Source organism: Nerophis ophidion, linkage group LG17 (assembly GCF_033978795.1).
Source record: "Nerophis ophidion isolate RoL-2023_Sa linkage group LG17, RoL_Noph_v1.0, whole genome shotgun sequence".
NCBI lineage: Eukaryota > Metazoa > Chordata > Actinopteri > Syngnathiformes > Syngnathidae > Nerophis > Nerophis ophidion.
Genome location: NC_084627.1, coordinates 32,320,586 through 32,340,732, shown reverse-complemented (window position 1 = coordinate 32,340,732; position 20,147 = coordinate 32,320,586). Strand labels below are relative to the sequence as shown.

Below are 20,147 nucleotides of genomic sequence, written 5' to 3'. Positions count from 1 at the left end.
TGGTCCCCAACCTTTTTGTAGCTGCGGACCCGTCAACGCAGGGGGGCGGGGGGTTATTTTTATTTATTTATTTATTTTTTGTTGTCATGAAAAAGGGAGTTTTTTTGGGTTGGTGCACTAATTGTAAGTGTATCTTGTTTTTTTTTTATGATGATTTAATAAAAAATAAATAAATAAATAAAATCTAATAAAAAAATATTCTGCGGCTTGGTGGTTGGGGACCACTGATCTATATTATTTCTTGAGTAAGCGTAAGTAAGTATGATCAGTGTCAGAGCTTGGTCCACATTGCCGGCAGTAAGTCGGACACATTTCCAGTGAGGGTTGGACTCCGCCAAGGCTGTCCTTTGTCACCGATTCTGTTCATAATTTTTATGGACAGAATTTCTAGGCGCAGACAAGGCGTTGAGGGGTTCCAATTTGGTGGCCTTAGGATTAGGTCTCTGCTTTTTGCAGATGATGTGGTCCTGATGGCTTCATCTGGCCAGGATCTTCAGCTCTCACTGGATCGGTTCGCAGCTGAGTGTGAAGCGACTGGGATGAGAATCAGCACCTCCAAGTCCGAGTCCATGGTTCTCGCCCGGAAAACGGTGGAGAGCCATCTCCGGGTTTAGGAGGAGACCCTGCCCCAAGTGGAGGAGTTAAGGTACCTCGGAGTCTTGTTCACAAGTGAGGGGAGAGTGGATCATGATATCGACAGGCGGATCGGTCCAGCGTCTTCAGTAATGCGGACGCTGTATCGATCCGATGTGGTGAAGAAGGAACTGAACCGGAAGGCAAAGCTCTCAATTTACCGGTCGATCTACGTTCCCATCCTCACCTATGGTCATGAGCTTTGGGTTATGACCAAAAGGACAAGATCACGGGTACAAGCGGCCCAAATGAGTTTCCTCCGCCGGGTGGCAAGGCTCTCCCTTAGAGATAGGGTGAGAAGCTCTGTCAACCGGGAGGAACTCAAAGTAAAGCCGCTGCTCCTCCATATCGAGAGGAGCCAGATGAGATGGTACGGGCATCTGGTCAGGATGCCACCCGAAGGCCTCTCGAGGGAGGTGTTTAGGGCACGTCCAACCGGTAGGAGGCCACGGGGAAGACCCAGGACACGTTGGGAAGACTATGTCTCCCGGCTGGCCTGGGAACGCCTCAGGATCCCCCGGGAAGAGCTGGACGAAGTGGCTGGGGAGAGGGAAGTCTGGGCTTCCCGGCTTAGGCCGCTGCCCCCGCGACCCGACCTCGGATAATTGGAAGAAGATGGATGGATGGATGGATGGATGGATTAAGTAAGTATTCTACCCAAGTATTGAGTAACTTTTGAGTAACTTGTGATTCATTCAGTAGCTATTTTTCAATGGTTCTTGGACTGCAGGTGTAGTTGGTGTGCGTGTGTGCGTGCATGCGTGCAAAATATAACAATCATATACAATTTACTGCAACATGGGTTTTATTTTAAGTGGAATTTTTGAAGGCTAAAATGAGAACACGGGAATAAGCGGCAGGAAATGGATGGATGGATGGATGGAAATGAGAACATTTCTACAGACTCAGATGACAACACATTATATAAAATTGTCTTTTACTAGTTTTAAGGAATCATCAAAAATTTGTGCTGCCTGTCCGACGTAATGTCACTTATTACAGTCAGTAACTTTGTTTGCACTAAATTAGTGTGATTTGTCAAATAATTCAGTTTATGAAGTTGAGGTTTCCATGGTCTTATCTCTAATGTGACTGATTGCCATACGCAGTGTGCCTCTCATACACTAGTGCAGTGGTTCTCAACCTTTTTTCAGTGATGTGAACATTTTTTTAATTCAGGTACCCCCTAATCAGAGCAAAGCATTTTTGGTAGAAAAAAAAGAGATAAAGAAGTAAAATACAGCACTATGTCATCAGTTTCTGATTTATTAAATTGTATAACAGTGCAAAATATTGCTCATTTGTAGAGGTCTTTCTTGAACTATTTGGAAAAAAAGATATACAAATAAGTAAAAACTTGTTGAAAAATAAACAATTGATTCAATTATCAATAAAGATTTCTACACATATAACAGTGGTTCTTAACCAGGGGTTCGGCAGAGGTCAAAACACACCCGACTCATCGTCTCAGTAAAATGTTCTCCCTATCGGCGTATTACGGATACGGCAACAGCAGAAGTCACACTGATTTGCAGGTGTGTAAATTGTTGTGAGTTTATGCAGTCTAGTGTGAGTTTAGTGTTGATTTTGTTGTTTTAAGAAGGTGATGTTCATGCACGGTTCATTTTGTGCACCAGTAAAAAAAAAAACATGGTAACACTTTAGTATGGGGAACATATTCACCATCAATTAGTTGGTTATTAACATTCAAATTAGTAACATATTGGCTCTCAACTAGTCATTATTAATGACTTATTAATGCCTTATTCGGCATGGCCTCATTATAACCCTAACCGTCTAACCTTAACCCTAACCAAATAACTCCAAATTAAGTCTATGTTGTTCTCCTAGTGTCCAAAACCTCTAATAACAATATTAATAGTAATAATAGATTTGTAAAAAAAAAAGCACTTTACGTTGAGCAAAAAAAGATCATAAAAATAAATTAAATATAAAACTAGAAACAGCCCAATAGCTAGAACAAGCAAGCATGTCTATAAAAATGCATTTTTAAAAAGATGGGTTTTTAAGCCTTTTTTAAAAGCATCCACAGTCTGAGGTGCCCTCAGGTGGTCAGGGAGAGGGTTCCACAGACTGGGAGCAGCGGAGCAGAAACCCCGGTCTCCCATTGTTCAAAGCTTCGTCCGTGGAGGTTGGAGGAGGTTAGCCTGTCCGGAGCGGAGGTGTCGTGTGGAGGATTTGGGGGTGAGCAAGTCCTGGGTATGACGTTAAACTACATCCAGGCATGGGATGGGAGGTTGTGTGTGGGGTTAGTGAGTCCCAACTAACGTCTATAAAATGGACACAAAGAACCGTTTGCACCTTCTTTTGTGACTGACGGGCGGTCAGCGCCATAAAACTGAGCGGGTCCCTGGGTAATTGGGGCGCGGACAACCAACAGGACAGACTAAGTTCAACAGCCCAGTAAGGCAAATAGTCTAGGAGAAGGATCTCTGATATAAAATACCCCTTCCAACCCGCACCAAGCCAGCGTGGAAGGTGTAGGCTAATAACCAGCATGGCATGCTGAGGCTTTTGTCCAGCAGTGGACTGACAACGGCTGATGAAGATGATGATGATGATGATGATGATGATGATGATGATTTCCTTGAGGTAGAGGGGGGCATTTCCATGGAGGCACTGAATAGTTAGTAGGGAGATTTTAAATTCAATCCTGAATGGAACAGGAAGCCAGTGAAGGGATTTGAGAGTTGGTGTGATGTGGTCAGAGGTGGGTAGAGTAGCCAGAAATTGTACTCAAGTAAGAGTAATGTTACTTTAGAGATTTATTACTCAAGTCAAAGTAAGGACTAGTCACCTAAATATTTACTTGAGTAAAAGTAAAAAGTATGTTGTGAAAAAACTACTCAAGTACTGAGTAACTAATGAATAACCTGTTCGTTTAATGATTACGGCAACAAATAATGCACAAAAACATAAACATAGCAATGAGCAAATTCAGAGCCAGGAATATCTCTTAAGCAACTAAAACAATAATATATATTTAATAATAATACATTAAATAAAAACATTAAAAAAAAGGCAAATTGAGCCACAATAACTTAACAGCACCAAAGGCTCAGCAGGCATTCATTGATTGATTGATTGATTGATTGAAACTTGTATTAGTAGATTGCACAGTACAGTACATATTCCGTACAATTGACCACGAAATGGTAACACCCCAATACGTTTTTCAACTTTAATCAATTATTTAATAAATGACCAAGTCGAGGTGATCTACCTCATATATCCATATAAATACACACCAACACACATCATATATATATATATATATATATATATATATATATATATATATATATATATATATATATATATACATATACATATATACATATACATACACATACATACATAATAATATATATATATACATACATACATTTATATATAGAGTATATAATTTATATGTATTTATTTTGCCGTTTTTGTTGACGAGTTAAAGGTGTTTTAATGAATATACATGCATGTTTAACATATAGATTCCTATCTTTCATGAAGACAAGAATATAAGTTGGTGTATTACCTGATTGTGATGACTTGCATTGATTGGAATCAGACAGTATTGCTGATAACGTCCACGTTTTCAAATGGAGGAGAAAAAAGTTCCTCCTTTCTGTCTAATACCACATGAAAGTCGTTGGTTTTTGGCATCTTATTTGTCCAGCTTCCATATTTGTTTTTATACACTTTACAAGAAATACATTAGCGGCTAACTCCGTAGCTTGCTCGCTTGTTTGCGCTGGCTTTCAGAGACTCTTATTTTGTTAACGCAGGCACGATGGAGCGGCACTTTTATTGTGAAGACAGGAACTGTGCGATCAGTCTTTAGGCTTTTGACGGGAAGTACGATTGAAATAAAAAGTGTGTTTTTTCCTTTACACTTTTGATTGATTGAAACTTTTATTGGTAGATTGCACAGTACAGTACATATTCCATACAATTGACCACTAAATGGTAACACCCCGATAAGTTTTTCAACTTTTTTAACTCGGATTCGACGTTTGACGGTCACGTGACCGCCTGGCTCTGTTTGACTGGTCCAACGTCACCAGTGACTGCATGTGATTGGTGAAACGCAGGCATGTGTGGATCCTACTTTGAATGTGTGTCTGACAAATTCAAAACAAACACAGCGTGCATGAACAGATCGATAAAAAAAAAAAGCGAGTAGCGAGCTGAATGTAGATAAATGGAGCTGAGTAAAAGTAACGTTTCTTATCTATAAATATACTCAAGTAAAAGTATGTTGCATAAAAACTACTCTTAGAAGTACAATTAATCCCAAAAGTTACTCAAGTAGATGTAACGGAGTAAATGTAGCGCGTTACTACCCACCTCTGGATGTGGTCATGTTTCCGCACTCTCATCAGGATCCTCGCAGCACTATGTACTGCAGCTTCTGAATGTTCTTGCTGGGGATCCTGACAAAAAGTGCATTGCAGTAGTCTCTAAATTAAGTCTTTGTTACTTAGAATATGTTCTCCATACTAAAGTGTTACCAAAAACACATAACTTTGTCTTGAATTTGGAAAAAAAACATTTTATTTTTCACTAAGAGGGGTTCGGTGAACGTGCATTTGAAACTAACGGGGTTCGGTACCTCCAAAAAGGTTAAGAACCACTGACATAGAAGTAATCATCAACTTAAAGTGCCCTCTTTGGGGATGGTAATAGAGATCCATCTGGATTCATCAACTTAATTCTAAAAATGTCTTTACAAAAAAGAAATATTTATGGAACATGTCCACAAAAAAATCTTGCTGTCAATGCTGAATATTGCATTGTTGCATTTCTTTTCACAGTTTATTAACTTACATTTATATTTTGTTGAAGTATTATTCAATAAATATATTTATAAAGGATTTTTAAATTGTTGCTATTTTTTGAATATTTAAAAAAAATCACACGTACCCCTTGGCATACCTTCAAGTACCCCCAGGGGTACGCGTACCCCCATTTGAGAACCACTGCACTAGGGGGCAATTGTGGTCATTTCAGCTTGTTTAGCAATGTGGGAATGTAAGTACATCAGAAGAAGAAAATGCTACATGATAATGAGCTGTTGCTTGTAACTTTCAAGCCACAGATCTAACAGTGTTGTTGGTTATATTCTATTGTGTTTAAGTGACATTAGGGATAATTTGGATCATCAGAGACATCCAAAAAGATCGCTATTTTAGTCAACCGTTTTCAGAGGTTCCTGCTTACCAGTTGTCTCAAATAGCCTGGATGTGCCGGTGTTATGTCATGTTATAAATTGTCTTATTTTGGGAACATTCTGATTCTTGTTAAACAAGTAGGCAAGTATTAATTTTGACAGCAGATTTTAATTTAATTTTATTCACAGTCATTTGACAAAAGTGTGTTTTAGTTTTAGTTATATTTTAGTCTTCTAAATTAGTTGACTAAATTCCTCAACATTTTAGTCAACTAAAATTACAGTAAATTGTGTCGACTAAAATATAAATTGTTACAAGCAACGCATTTTTTAAATTGTCTTGAATACCCTTTTTTATTCATTATTTATTAGTGCAGAACATCTCAAAAACTAAAGTCACAACAAGACTTGCATTCCATTCATATTTCAATAAGTACATTTCACACTAACCTTACTGTGTGTTTCTATTTTAGATTAAATTAAGCATTTTTTTCAAATGTTAAAATATTGTTTGACCAAAATTGTCTCATGAAGAAACACATTTGTTTTGTTCTAGATTGGCTGGCAAGCTTGCCTAAATGTGTACTGCAAAAGTAGCTGTTAATGGTAACGCTAATTCAGTACAATATGAGTCATTTGGAAATATTATTTTAGACCTACTTAATGTTGTGTAGATGTCCTAGTGATTAGCCTGCAGATGGATCTTCATGTTGAGGGGTTGTATGCTTAGCTGTACGGGTGCTACTAAATGAAAAACTCTGCAGCAGAGAACATTTTGTGTAGCACAGAACGTTTTAAATATCACAATTTCATTATTAACTCTCAAACAAGGTTTATATGTACAGTGGAGCAAAAAAGTATTTAGTCAGCCACCGATTGTGCAAGTTCTCCCACTTAAAATGATGACAGAGGTCTGTAATTTTCATCATAGGTACACTTCAACTGTGATAGACAGAATGTGAAAAAAAAATCCAGGAATTCACATTGTAGGAATTTAAAATAATTTATTTGTAAATTATGGTGGAAAATGAGTATTTGGTCAACCATTCAAAGCTCTCACTGATGAAAGGAGGTTTTGGCTCAAAATCTCACGATACATGGCCCCATTCATTCTTTCCTTAACACGGCTCAATCGTCCTGTCCCCTTAGCAGAAAAACAGCCCCAAAGCATGATGTTTCCACCCCCATGCTTCACAGTAGGTGTGGTGTTCTTGGGATGCAACTCAGTATTCTTCTTCCTCCAAATACGACGAGTTGAGTTTGTACCAAAATTGTTACGCCTGTTCGGCATTGAGGTGCCGGGTTCAATTCCCTCGTGGATGCGTCAAAATGAAGAACACAACAAAGGTAAGATATGACCAATTCATTATAAATAACAGAAGGAGAGCTATAACAAAAACACTGGAGCTAACAAAAGGCAAACCAAAGACGCTACTATGAGAACTAGGAGATACAAAATAGGAAATTAAACTGGTGCGTAGGCACACAAAAAGGAGTAAATAAAACATTTAGCATGTGAGCTAATAACGAGGTGGGTAGCGTGAGAGCTCGCGAAAATAGTAGGAATTGCGTGAAAGCAAACGATCAAAACAAACATATAGTTGCGTGAGAGCAAACTAGAGTCCCAGAAAGAATAAACAGATGAGGCTGGTTTATAAAGGGTGGTGATTACAAGAACAGGTGTGCGAGAACCGAGACTAGCAGGTGGAAATAATAAGTGACCATGGAAACGAACAAAACAGGAAGTAAACGGGTCAGAACGGAGAATGAAAACACAGATGGAAAAATAAACAACAACATGTGAAGATCAGAGTAACGGATCGTAACAAAAATGGATACATGGATGATATAGCAGAGGTTTGGGAGAATGTCATGTGGTCAGATGAAACCTAAATAGAACTTTTTGGTATAAATTCAACTTGTCGTGTTTGGAGGAAGAAGAATACTGAGTTGCATCCCAAGAACACCACACCTACTGTGAAGCATGGGGGTGGAAACATCATGCTTTGGGGCTCTTTTTCTGCTAAGGGGACAGGACGATTGATCCGTGTTAAGGAAAGAATGAACGGGGCCATGTATCGTTAGATTTTTGAGCCAAAACCGCCTTCCATTAGTGAGAGCTTTTCATGGTTGACCAAATACTTATTTTCTACCATAATTAACAAGTACATTCTTTAAAATTCCTACAATGTGAATTACTGGATTTTTTTTCCACATTCCGTCTCTCACAGTTAAAGTGTACCTATGATGAAAATTACAGACCTCTGTCATCATTTCAAGTGGGAGAACTTGCACAGTCGGTGGCTGACTAAATACTTTTTTGCCCCACTGTACAATGTGTATGTACAATGTATATATATAAACACAATGCTATCATAATGCCTACTTTAACGCTCAATTAAAACACAGATAACATTCCTAAACTGTGATAACACTGCTCATAACACTGGGCGATATAGACCAAAATTTATATACCAATATATTTTGGCCCATAAACTAACCCATAAATGTAAAAATCCGTTGACGTAACAAAAAAAAAGTGCATGAGCTAGAATGCATGATGAGATGACATTTGTGTCATTTTGTGTTTACAGCATCTATTCGCAGAGCAGGCAGCACAATTGCTGCGGAGAAACAGATCAAGGTCTTTGTTGTTTGTAACAGACTATAGTAACACTACTTTTTCAACTAAAAAATATTCAACATTTATGTTCAACGGCAATACATCCAAATCAAAATCAGACAAAATCATTAATAATACATACACATGTATTTCAAAGTTGTTCTGTGTGTCTGTTTAGTTTTCTTACAGGATACTGAAGCAATAACAGCAGACTCAATGTTACAATCCAACAACCTGAAGACACATCCACAGCTTCAACAGATGCCTGAGAATATTTCAAAGCTTCCCACGTTGATCCTGCTGACTAGCCACATCATGTAATTGACACACTAAGAACTGAATTACTTAAACAAGGACCTTATTGTTACGGATCAGACTCCTGCCACCGCCGCTCATCCATCTGTGTGCTCCAGTGAGAGCCCCGCGAGCCATGCCCACAGGTGTTGCCTCTCCGGTGCGGGCGCGTCTCCACACAGCTGCAGGAGATCTGCAATCAGCGCACTTGCTTGTGATGAGTGAGCTGCCTTCTGAAGCCTGCACACCTGCCATCCCTCGCGGGGATATAATCTTCTGTTGATGTCCCGTAAGCGATCATCTTGCTCTATGCAAACCTTGCTTCGCTCTTTGTGTTTTCCACCGTCGTGTTTGTACGGGCTCACGTTTGTTCCACGTGTCGAGCTGTGCGTCCCGAAATTCCTCCTTTCGCCCCCTGCTTCCCGGACTGCCTCTTGGATCTCGACCTCCCGCTTGGACACGGACCTTCTCTGCCTAGCCTTTTGGATTTGTCCGCTTTCTCACTCATCATTACAGTACCACGCAGCAATTAATTCCTATAAAATAAAAATCCTAGAGCAATATTTCCCCTTAGTGGTATTGTGCTGTCACAGCTCCCTCCTCCAACCATAACACGTATGAGGTAAACTCAGATTTCACATTCCCGAAAAGAGATGATGGAAGAATTTTCCATCACTACTTCTACAGACATTTAGTAAACCGAGATACAATTAAGAGAACGTGACTCATGTATACACCCAATTTTACCCTCATGCCATTTGCAATACATTTGTAGGCGTTAAGTTCTTATTTTATTCTCAGGGAAATAATCTAAATGGTTTATGTTTTTTTCAGCAGATTGATTTTTTTGTCTTTAAATGTCAAATAAATAATTGGTAACTGTGTAATGCTGCATATAGACTTTTCTCTGGGGATGGGGGAGAGTGTTTTAAAAGGGTAATACTAACCGTCATCATTTTTGCAACCTTTAATATTTATCGTTAAATTCCTAAAATATAGTCCTGATTCCCATTGAAAAACCCAAACACCGCAATGGAGTCAAACACGATGTGGAGGTTTCCTTTGTCTGCCCTGGGGTTTCTTCAGCCAACAGTACCACACGGTCTCAGGATGCAGCTTTGACACAGTTTTATTTTCTTTACAAAATGAATCTTGTTCAGTCTCTCTCCAGCTTTTCAGCTGTCTGCGCTCTCGCTCGTCCGTCTGTCCTCATGGTCTCCCTCCACCGCTGCTAATAAAGGGAACAGGTGATTAGATAACTCGTTCCAGCTGAGGTATCCACTCACCTGTTGGCTGCTTCATGGCCGGCCCCTGCACACACCCCGCCCGCAGGGAATGCGTGGAACACGCCCCTCTCCACATGCCTCCATCGCCAGACTCAGGCCTGGCACCCGTCCGGCTGCGGCCACTCCCCTCCACCCCTGCCCATAGCGGGGAGAAAGAGGAAGTCGGCCACGGCCATTTGCGCGCCCGGCCTGTGGATCACCTGGAAGTTGTAGGGTTGTAATGCGAGATACCATCGGGTGATCCGCCATTGGCGTCCTTCATGCGGTGGAGCCACTGGGGAGGTTTGTGATCCGTGTAGAGACTGAAGGCACGCCCCAACAGGTAGTATCGGAGGGCCCCGACCACCGTGCTGTACCTTTCCTCCCGGTCCGACAGCGCACTTCTGGTACAGGGAACTCTACAAAGGGGTCCCCTTCCTCTTCTGCCTTCTCCTGCATCGTGCTCTCCCGTTGCTCCTCTTCAGCCAAGCTGTCACTCCGTGGGGCCACTGGAATGGCACCTGGGATGAAGTCCAGTATCGGCCAAAAAGTATGCAGTCGGACCAGATGAGTAGTGGAACAGGTAGGTTTGGTACCACTCCAGCTGGTACCAGTGCATCACCTCGGGGTGTCTGAATGTGTATGTGGCTTACCGGATACTGGCGGACATTTCATTTACACACGCCACTGGGACAGTGTCCTTGCTGAGGGGTCCGGCCATGTCAGCGTGTAACAGGGTCACAGCGCCCTCACTGTACAGCAATGCGTGTGCATCGGTCCCCCCAATCTTTACCGGAAGGCTGGCATGTTGTCGTTGTTCACTCCTAGTGTGGAGGCATGGTTTGCCTGCATCTGAGCTGGGGGCCATGGCCATGGAGACATCACGGTTGCGTTCCGGGCACGCCCAAGACATGTGGTCTGGGTGTCCACAAACATAACATTTCTGCTGTGGGGGCCGACTGGGCCTCTCGGGGGAAGTACCCCAAGGTCGGGTTAAGGATGGGGCTGACGGTGGCGCTCTTCGGCAGTCGCGGCCTAGCCTCTCTTCCCGGGGGCTCTGGCCGTTTCCATCCGGGTGGCTCTCAACATTTCCATGCTCTCTTGGTGATTCTCTAATAAGGCCACTAACTGCTCCACAGTTGGAAGGCTTACCTATGCTGCATATTTTCGGGCATCAGGCGGCAAGGCTCAGATACAGCGGTATGTCACCAGTCGGTCTATGGAGGGGGGGTTGCCTTCGCTCGTTAGCCAGCTGTGTGTTATGCGGGGCAGTGCGGTTACCTGCTGACGTGGCGGTTGGGTGGGCTGGAAGGTCCACTTGTGATATCGTTGGGCCCTGGCAGGCAGACTGTACCCTTGGCTGGTGAGAATGGCTTTCTTTAGTGTCCTGAAGTCTCGAGCATCCGTCAATGCCAGGTCGCTGCACACACGTTGGGCTTCTCCAGTGAGAAAAGGTGCCAGTATGGATCCCCATTCTCATACCGGCCACTTCTCCCGGGCCGCAGTGCGCTCGAACAACTCCAAGTAGGCTTCCACATCATCCTCTCCCGATAATTTAGTTAGGGCCTCAGTGGGTGCCCGTGTAATAGCCACATCTTTAGCAATTTTTTTTACTAACTCTTGTACTGCAGCTTGAAGTTCAGCTTGGCTTTTTAACAAAGCACTTAGGGCTTCTGTGTGTGACATCATCAGAGGTTGACGTGAGTCAGAATGCCTGCATTCTCCACCAAATGTGGTACCTGATTCTCACCAAGACACAGGATTGGTTTTGCAGCAAGCCAAAAAGGGCATTTATTATACAAGTCTTTTTAGGAAGGGCGGGGTGTGGAAGAATCACAATTAAAGTCACCAAACATAAATATCTCCCGTCCGGGGCTCTCAGTCCTTCACACAGCACACTTCTTTAAATGTCATAGGTAATTGCCTATAAAACAATAGAAACACAACATAAGTAAAACATTTCACAAGTAATGTCTATAGTGGTAAAAATAGTGGATTCTCAACTTACCGCCTGATTCACCTGCCTTGACACAGAGGAGAGCCAGACCTGAATGAGGCAAAGTAAAGAAAGGTTTACTGGGTCCCACCTGGCCGCACAGCTGGTAGCACTTCATGCTGATTGAACAGGTACAGGAGAATGTACCGCCCCTCGATGATGCGGCCAAGGCTAGGGCGTTGTCCTCTGTGTTCCACTCTGCCTCCATTCCCTGGTCCACTTGTGAGGTGCTTACCTGTCAGGCGGTGCTTGAGTGAGACACCACAATATATATATATATAAATAATCCGTTCATGAACGAATGAATGAGTATATCCGTTCGGCCACCGTGTTCATACATACGTATATATATATATATATATATATAAATATATATATATATATATATATACACATATATATATATATCCTGTATATATATATATATATATATATACTTGAAAATATATACTACCCATACCACCCCACCTCAACACCCCACCATCTCGGTATCCAGGTTGGCAACAATGCCAGAAACTCTCTAGTTCAGTCGTGTCAAAGTCACGGCCAGCGGGCTGGATCTGGCCCTAGGGATGATATTTGGTTAGTATTAGAACCGGCCTGTCGGCGCTATTTTGGTGTTTGTGTGAGTGTAGGAATTTTCAAAATGGGGTCCCAGGGACTCCATCAAGTCCCACTGTATATTTTTGGGGACCCACTTATTTGTAACCGTTTTGAAAACAAATTATACGTGTATGCATTTTCCTGTTATATCCCACATTCTATATTGTGTTTTGGAAAAACGTTGTCATAAATATTACTTAATTCCATCCATCCATCCATCCATTTCTACCGCTTATTCCCTTTTGGGGTCGCGGGGGGGGGGGCGCTGATGTCTATCTCAGCTACAATCGGGCGGAAGGCGGTGTACACCCTGGACAAGTCGCCACCTCATCGCAGGGCCAACACAGATAGACAGACAACATTCACACTCACATTCACACACTAGGGACCATTTAGTGATGCCAATCAACCTATCCCCAGGTGCATGTCTTTGGAGGTGGGAAAACAAAAATTATAAAAAAGAATGCATATGTAAATGTGTTTAATTATAAACATTCGTTCACTTTCTTTTTTCTTTCATGGATCTAAACTTTACCGCTGCCAGTATTTTTTTCTATATTTTTATTTTAATATTATCAGAATGTGTTTGTTCTATTTTTGGCCAAAGTAAGACAAAGAAAACAATCTGAAGTTGTCTTTAGTTTTTAGTTTTAATGCCATGATTTTAATAGTCCGGCCCGGGTGTGCACAGGTTTTCCTTCACGTGGCCCCTGAGCTAAAATGAGTTTGACACCCCTGCTCTAGTTTCCATATTCCTTGTTACACAAGTTGTCTGTCCACAGAACCAAAACGATTTTAAGAAACTAATCCTCACAACCATGCCGGAAAATAAACTTTCTTCCAAGTTCCATCATCATTGGAGAACTAGAGGAATGGCTCAGCATACTATACACGCACATACACCGAGCAGAGTAAAGTATCAGTTTTTAAACAATATTTCCATAATACTTAATATGTATTATTTTAAAAGTATTGTTTTGGATGAATTTTGTTAGAGTTTACTTAATCTGGAAGTACATATCGGGATACAGGAAGGCTTTAAGTGCAAATCCTAAATTATTTAAATGGGACCTAAGAGTAGTTTTTTTCATTTTGTTTAGTTATTTGGGAATCGTCATGTCTTGTAGAGTTTTTGGGGTGTATTTCCTGTGTTTTAAAGCTTGTTTCCCGTTCTTATTTTGGTTTCACTTGCTGTGTGTGTTTCTGCAGTGACTTCACTCCTGCTTCTAAGCGCTGTTCTCATCACCTGGGGGTGATTAGTGATCATTGTTCTCACCTGCTGCCAATGATTATCAGAGGGCTTTATATGCCAGGCAAGTCCTTTTTTAATAAGAATGTTTTTTGCGCCGCTACTTTTGGGTGGAAGCTCTCTGTTGGTTTAGTTTTACATAAACAGCTTCCCTGTGGTTCTCGTGTGCATTCCCCTGCTGCACTTGCTTTATTATATTTTTGGACAACACTTTTCCCTGCACGCTGCCTCCTCCCTTTGCATCGTGGGTCATACAAACCCTGTTCCCATACGAGTTGGGAAATTGTGTTAGATGTAAATATAAACGGAATACAATGATTTACAAATCCTTTTCAACCCATATTCAATTGAATGCACTACAAACACTAGATATTTGTTGTTCAAACTCATAAACTTTATTTATTTTTTTTGCAAATATTATGCAACTTAGAATTTTTGGGCTGCAACACGTGCCAAAGTAGTTGGGAAAGGGCATGTTTACTAATGTTTGACATCACCTTTTCTTTTCAAAACACTCAATAAACGTTTTGGGATCTGAGGAAACTAATTGTTCAAGCTTTGAAAGTGGAATTCTTTCCCATTCTTGTTTTATATAGAGCTTCAGTCGTTCAACAGTCCGGGGTCTCCGCTGTCGTATTTTACGCTTCATAATGCGCCACACATTTTCGATGGGAGACAGGTCTGGACTGCAGGCGGGCCAGGAAAGTACCCGCACTCTTTGACCACAAAACCACGCTGTTATAACATGTGGCTTGGCATTGTTTTGCTGAAATAAGCAGGGGCATCAATAATAATGTTGCTTGGATGACAACATATGTTGCTCCAAAACCTGTATGGACCATTCAGCATTAATGGTGCCTTCACAGATGTGTAAGTTACCCATGCATTGGGCACCAATACACCCCAATACCATCACAGATACTGGCTTTTGAACTATGCGCCTATAACAATCCGGATAGTTATTTTCCTCTCTGTTCCGGAGGACACCACGTCCACAGTTTCCAAATATAATTTGAAATGTGGACTTGTCAGACCACAGAACACCATCTTAGATGAGCTCAGGCCCAGCGAAGCCAGCGGCGTTCCTTGGTGTTGTTGATAAATGGGTTTTGCTTTGCATAGTAAAGTTTTAACTTGCACTTACAGATGTAGCGACACATTGTATTTAGTGACAGTGGTTTTATGAAGTGTTCCTGAGCCCATGTGGTGATATCCTTTACACACGGATGTCAGTTTTTGATGCAATACCGCCTAAAGGGATCAAAGGTCCTTGATATCATCGCTTACGTGCAGTGATTTCTCCATATTCTCTGAACCTTTTGATGATTTTACGGACCGTAAATGGTAAAATCCCTATATTCCTTGCAATAGCTCACTGAGAAATGTTGTTCTAAAACTGTTCGACAATTTGCTTACAAATTGGTGACCCTCGCCCCCTCCTTGTTTGTGAATGACTTAGCATTTCATGGAAGCTGCTTTTATACCCAATCATGGCACCCACCTGTTCCCAATTAGCCTGCACACCAGTGGGATGTTCCAAATAAGTGTTTGATGAGTATTTCTCAACTTTATCAGTATTTATTGCCACCTTTCCCAACTTCTTTGTCACTTGTTGCCGGCATCAAATTCTAAAGTTAATGATCATTTGCAAACGAACATTTTTTATCAGTTTGAACATCAAATATGTTGCCTTTGTCACATATTCAACTGAATATGGGTTGAAAATTATTTGCAAATCATTGTTTTCCGTTTATATTTACATCAAACACAATTTCCCAACTCATAGGGAAACTGGGTTTGTAAGTAATGCGAATTTTTGACACGCAAATTCTAAATCGAATACGTTTTATAAAAATATATTATTGTGTTTACTTGAGGTACTTGCAATAAAACAGTTTCACCTTTACAATCAATCGTCAAAGAACTTTACTGGGACTCATAATCGGAATAGATCGGGGGCAAAAATGTTGATCAAGACATCCCTAGTAATTATGATTGGCCAAATTGAGTTATTACGTTGGCCTGTTGTAAGCCATACTCAATCCTGAAAGGCGTTATCAGTGTATTAGTAGTGGCGGTGTGCCGGTGACTCCCAAGATAAGACTGAATGTTGCTGCGGTCCAAGCAGCATCTAAATGGGCTGAACAAGCTGCTGTGTGTGTCTGTCACAGGAAGTTGGATTGTATCTGCAAAACAAAGCGAAGCACAGAAATGGCGAAAGAGGGAGGCGGCTAAAATCAATGTTGCTTAGAGACCAAGGAGAGAAGATGTGAGAAATAGGAAAGAAAATTAGAAGACAAGGAAAATGTTTAATAGACGCAGGTTTAAATTAGGGCTGGGCGATATGGCCTTTTATTAATGTTGCAATATTTTGAGGCCATGTCACCATACGCCATATATATCTCCATATTTTGCCATGGCATTCCTTGAGTTAACACTTTGATGCATATAATCACAGCAGTATGATGATTATATGTGTCTACTTTAAAACATTATTGTTCATACAGTATTAATATATGCTCATTTTAAACTTTTATACAGAGAGGGAAATCCCAACTAATTCAATTTGCCAAAACTGTATTAATTAATGTTATTACGCCGTGGCACAAACAAAACAGAAAGTGCGAGATTGTCAGAGACATTTTAAAACAAGCTATTAGTGCACTTTTGTGCATAATGTCACTAAGATGACGTATCAAAACAACAATAAGTTAAAGTGTACTTTTTGTGCATGATTTCACACAAGATATTTCAAAAACTGTAAAATAAAAATGAGCTGCATAATAGGAAATGTAATAGTGTATGTCCTTCGCTATTTGGTAGGTTACTGTGGACGTTATCTCCTTCTGTTGTTGACTATTTTTTTCATACGGTGTTGATCTGGAAATGGAAAAATTGGGTCAGTGCTGGTTGTTTTGGGATTTTGTGGGTGTGGCACCTGTCGAAGAGGATGACATGCGGAGTTTCAAGCACTTCTTATTCTCTAGCAGGTGACTTTTCAGATGATGCTACAAATTAGTAGTGCTGCTACTTTTTGTAGCAACGCTTTTGCCGCATACTTTTCATATTAAGGTTGTCTGTTCAACAACTTTCCCGCTTGAAGCCAAACCACCGCCAGACGATGGACAGCGTGCTGTTTTGGGAATGAATTATACTTCCTCCATTTTTTACCAGATTCGCACCTTCTCTCTCTCGTATTACCACTCGCACCGCTCCGTTTGCACCACCTGCCACAGCCAATTTTACCCATGCCGCTACCTCTCTGCTCGGCGAGGGCGTATAACGTATGTAACTAGGTGCGCTTTTTTTATCTCTCTGTGAGAAGGAGGGACAAGAAAGAGTGAAGAAAAGTCTATAATGTAATGCCCGCAGCAAAAAGCAACTGTGTGAGAACGTATAATTGAATACTCACGAAATAGTCATTTTCTATATCGCACAGAGACAAACCCACGATATATCGTGTATGTTCGATATATTGCCCAGCCCTAGTTTAAATATATTAAAATGTCATATTGTTAGTATTTTTTCTACAATTAAAACACTGCCTTGTGCTCGACATAACGTGATGGTGGTACTTTTGTCAAAATTTTGCATAGATTGTTGTACAGACCATCTTCAAGCCACTTTCTGATTGTCTCTTTAGAATGCGCCGTTCTGTCGGCGGTCTTATTTATGTGCCAAATTTCTTCTGCGGGCCAAGCTCCCCTTTGATTGCATCACCACCCCGTCATCTATGTTGTAGTTTTTAGCGCTTTCATATGGAGTCTACTGAAAGATATACGTTTTAACTAATGTTGTCTTGATACCAATATTTTGGTACGGGTACCAGTACCAAAATTATTTCGATACTTTTCGAAACTTTTCAGTACTTTTCGGTACTTTTCTAAATAAAGGGGACCACAAAAAATTGCATTATTGGCTTTATTTTAAAGTAACATCTTATGGTACATTAAACAGATGTTTGTTATTGCAAGTTTGTCCTTAAATAAAATAGTGAACATACAAGACAACTTGTCTTTTAGTAGTAAGGAAGCAAACAAAGGCTCCTAATTTAGTCTGCTGACATGCAGTAACATATTGTGTCATTTTTCATTCGATTATTTTGTCGAAATTATTAAAGACAAGTGGTAGAAAATTAATTAATAATCTACTCTTTCATTTACTGTTAATATCTGCTTCCTTTCGCTTTTAACATGTTCTATCTACACTCGTGTTAAAATGTAATAATAACTTATTCTTCTGTTGTTTGATACTTTACATTAGTTTGGGATGATACCACAAACTTGGGTATCAATCCGATACCAAGTCGTTACAGGATCATACATTGGTCATATGCAAAGTCCTCATGTGTCCAGGGACATATTTCTTGAGTTTATGAACATGATATATACTTGTTGCAATGCCAAAAAATTAGACGTAATCATAGTAGTATGACTAAATCCATCCATCCATTTTCTACCGCTTATTCCCTTTTGGGGTCGCGGGGGGCGCTGGCGCCTATCTCAGCTACAATCAGGCAGAAGGCGGGGTACACCCTGGACAAGTCGCCACCTCATCGCAGAGTATGACTAAATACGCTACTGTACTTGGTATCATTACAGTGGATGCTAGGTCTCGATCCACCAATGGCGAATGTTTACATTTTGACACCGGTGAACTACTTTGTGTTGTGAATGTGGGGGGTGTGGCAGACCGGTATTTTTCAGAGGCTGTACAATACCGAGTGTGATTCATTAGTATCGTGGTACTGTACTAATACCGGTATACCGTATAACCCTAGTTTGAACTATATGCTACTTTCTGTTAGAAATGGTAACAGCGGAGGACGCAAGTGCATGTACGAGCCAGTCTGCCCCACAACAAGGGGATAACGAAAAAGAAAGAACTTCCCTATTGGCAGCCGTATTATAAAATACATCACAAACGTCTCAAATTCCAAATGACTCGTGTGAAATTTGAGAAGATTCAGAAGACAAGGCAAAAGTGTTTTTATAAATATCTCGGCCACGCCTCGATGGTTTTAATTAAAATTTTTGGAGTTATGTGGGTCCCAAATACACAAAAGCAGGTACCAGTTTAGAATAGTTGGTTTTGCAAATCCCTATAATTTTTTACATGGTAATTGGGATTTGTTATATATTGTATAAAAATATAATGTAGTACAATAATATATCAGTATACATTATACATCGGTATACTGTATATGTAATATATAAATATTACATATATGTTATATTTTGTGTTGCTACTACGGTACATTTTAAGTCTACTTAATACCTGCATTATCCTTTCCATCCTTACCCTTTCCATCCTTTGTAACTGAGCTACTGTGTGGAACAATTTCCCTTGTGGATCAATAAAGTTTGTCTAAGTCTAATATTTCCAAAATTTCCAATATTTCAACATCAGGGCCTCCCTTCCCTATTATTCCCGATGTGTAGGGTTTTTGAGTGAATAATCACATGTCAAATACAAGTTTTTGAATTGCAGTGTGCTTTATATGAAATATTACCGCAAACATAATCCTAACCCCTTCCTGCTAAGAATATAACGGAACATTTTGGCACTCTATGTGATCATTACCTGGGCATAGGTTGATTGGCATCACTAAATTGGCCCAAGTGTGTGTACATTAGTGTGAATGTTGTCTGTCTATATGTGTTGGCCCTGTAAATGAGGTGGTGACTTGTCCTTCCCTGAAAGTGACAAGGGGTAGAAAATGGATGGACGTTAGTGTTATGAGTACATAAGTACAAGGCTTGAATCCCGGCCGACATGTGTCAGAAAGAAATGTAAATGTTGTCACGCCTATGGATCATGTTTTGTTTTAGTAATGTTATGGTTTTTTTTTTGGACACTTGTTTTCTGTTTTGCACTTCCTGGTTTGTTTTCTTTACCATGCCAACTCATTAGTTTCAGCTGTCATGTCACGCACCTGTTCCTTCACTGATTATGTCACTGCTATTTAAGCCATTCTGTTTCTATTCTTCGTCCTGGCAACTTTACCGACTGTACTATGCTACCTACCTTACCTTGCCACGCTGTTTGTTGTTTTGACCACGCCACGTAACTTGTTTGTATTTATGCCTTAGTGCAGGTTTTTGGTTTGTTTTGTGCCACAGCTAGTGTTTTTTGTTCGTTTGTATATAGTCATGCCATTGGGCTGTTTTTGTTTTGAGTATAGTCTAGTTTGTTATCCGCCATTGTGTGCGCCCTTTATTTTCCTATTTTTGTATTATAGTGTTTAAATAAATCAAAATGTACCCACACTCTCATCTGGCTCGTGTCAATCATCCTTT

The 20,147-nt window shown here is 40.6% G+C and overlaps 1 long non-coding RNA gene across 3 annotated transcripts in view; it reads right to left on the bottom strand.

Annotated features, from left to right (window-relative positions):
• Positions 1–11,766: 11,766 nt before the first annotated feature.
• LOC133536608 (uncharacterized) overlaps positions 11,767–20,147 on the bottom strand; it is a 79,293-nt gene continuing 70,912 nt past the window's right edge. For 2 of the 3 annotated variants that reach the window (XR_009802504.1, XR_009802505.1), the window contains 2 exons: positions 12,009–12,231; positions 11,767–11,924 (listed from right to left, as the gene is read on the bottom strand). This is a non-coding gene — a long non-coding RNA (uncharacterized LOC133536608). Of the gene's footprint in view, positions 11,925–12,008; positions 12,245–20,147 lie in introns of all 3 variants that reach the window. The other variant, XR_009802506.1, reaches the window with a different exon arrangement.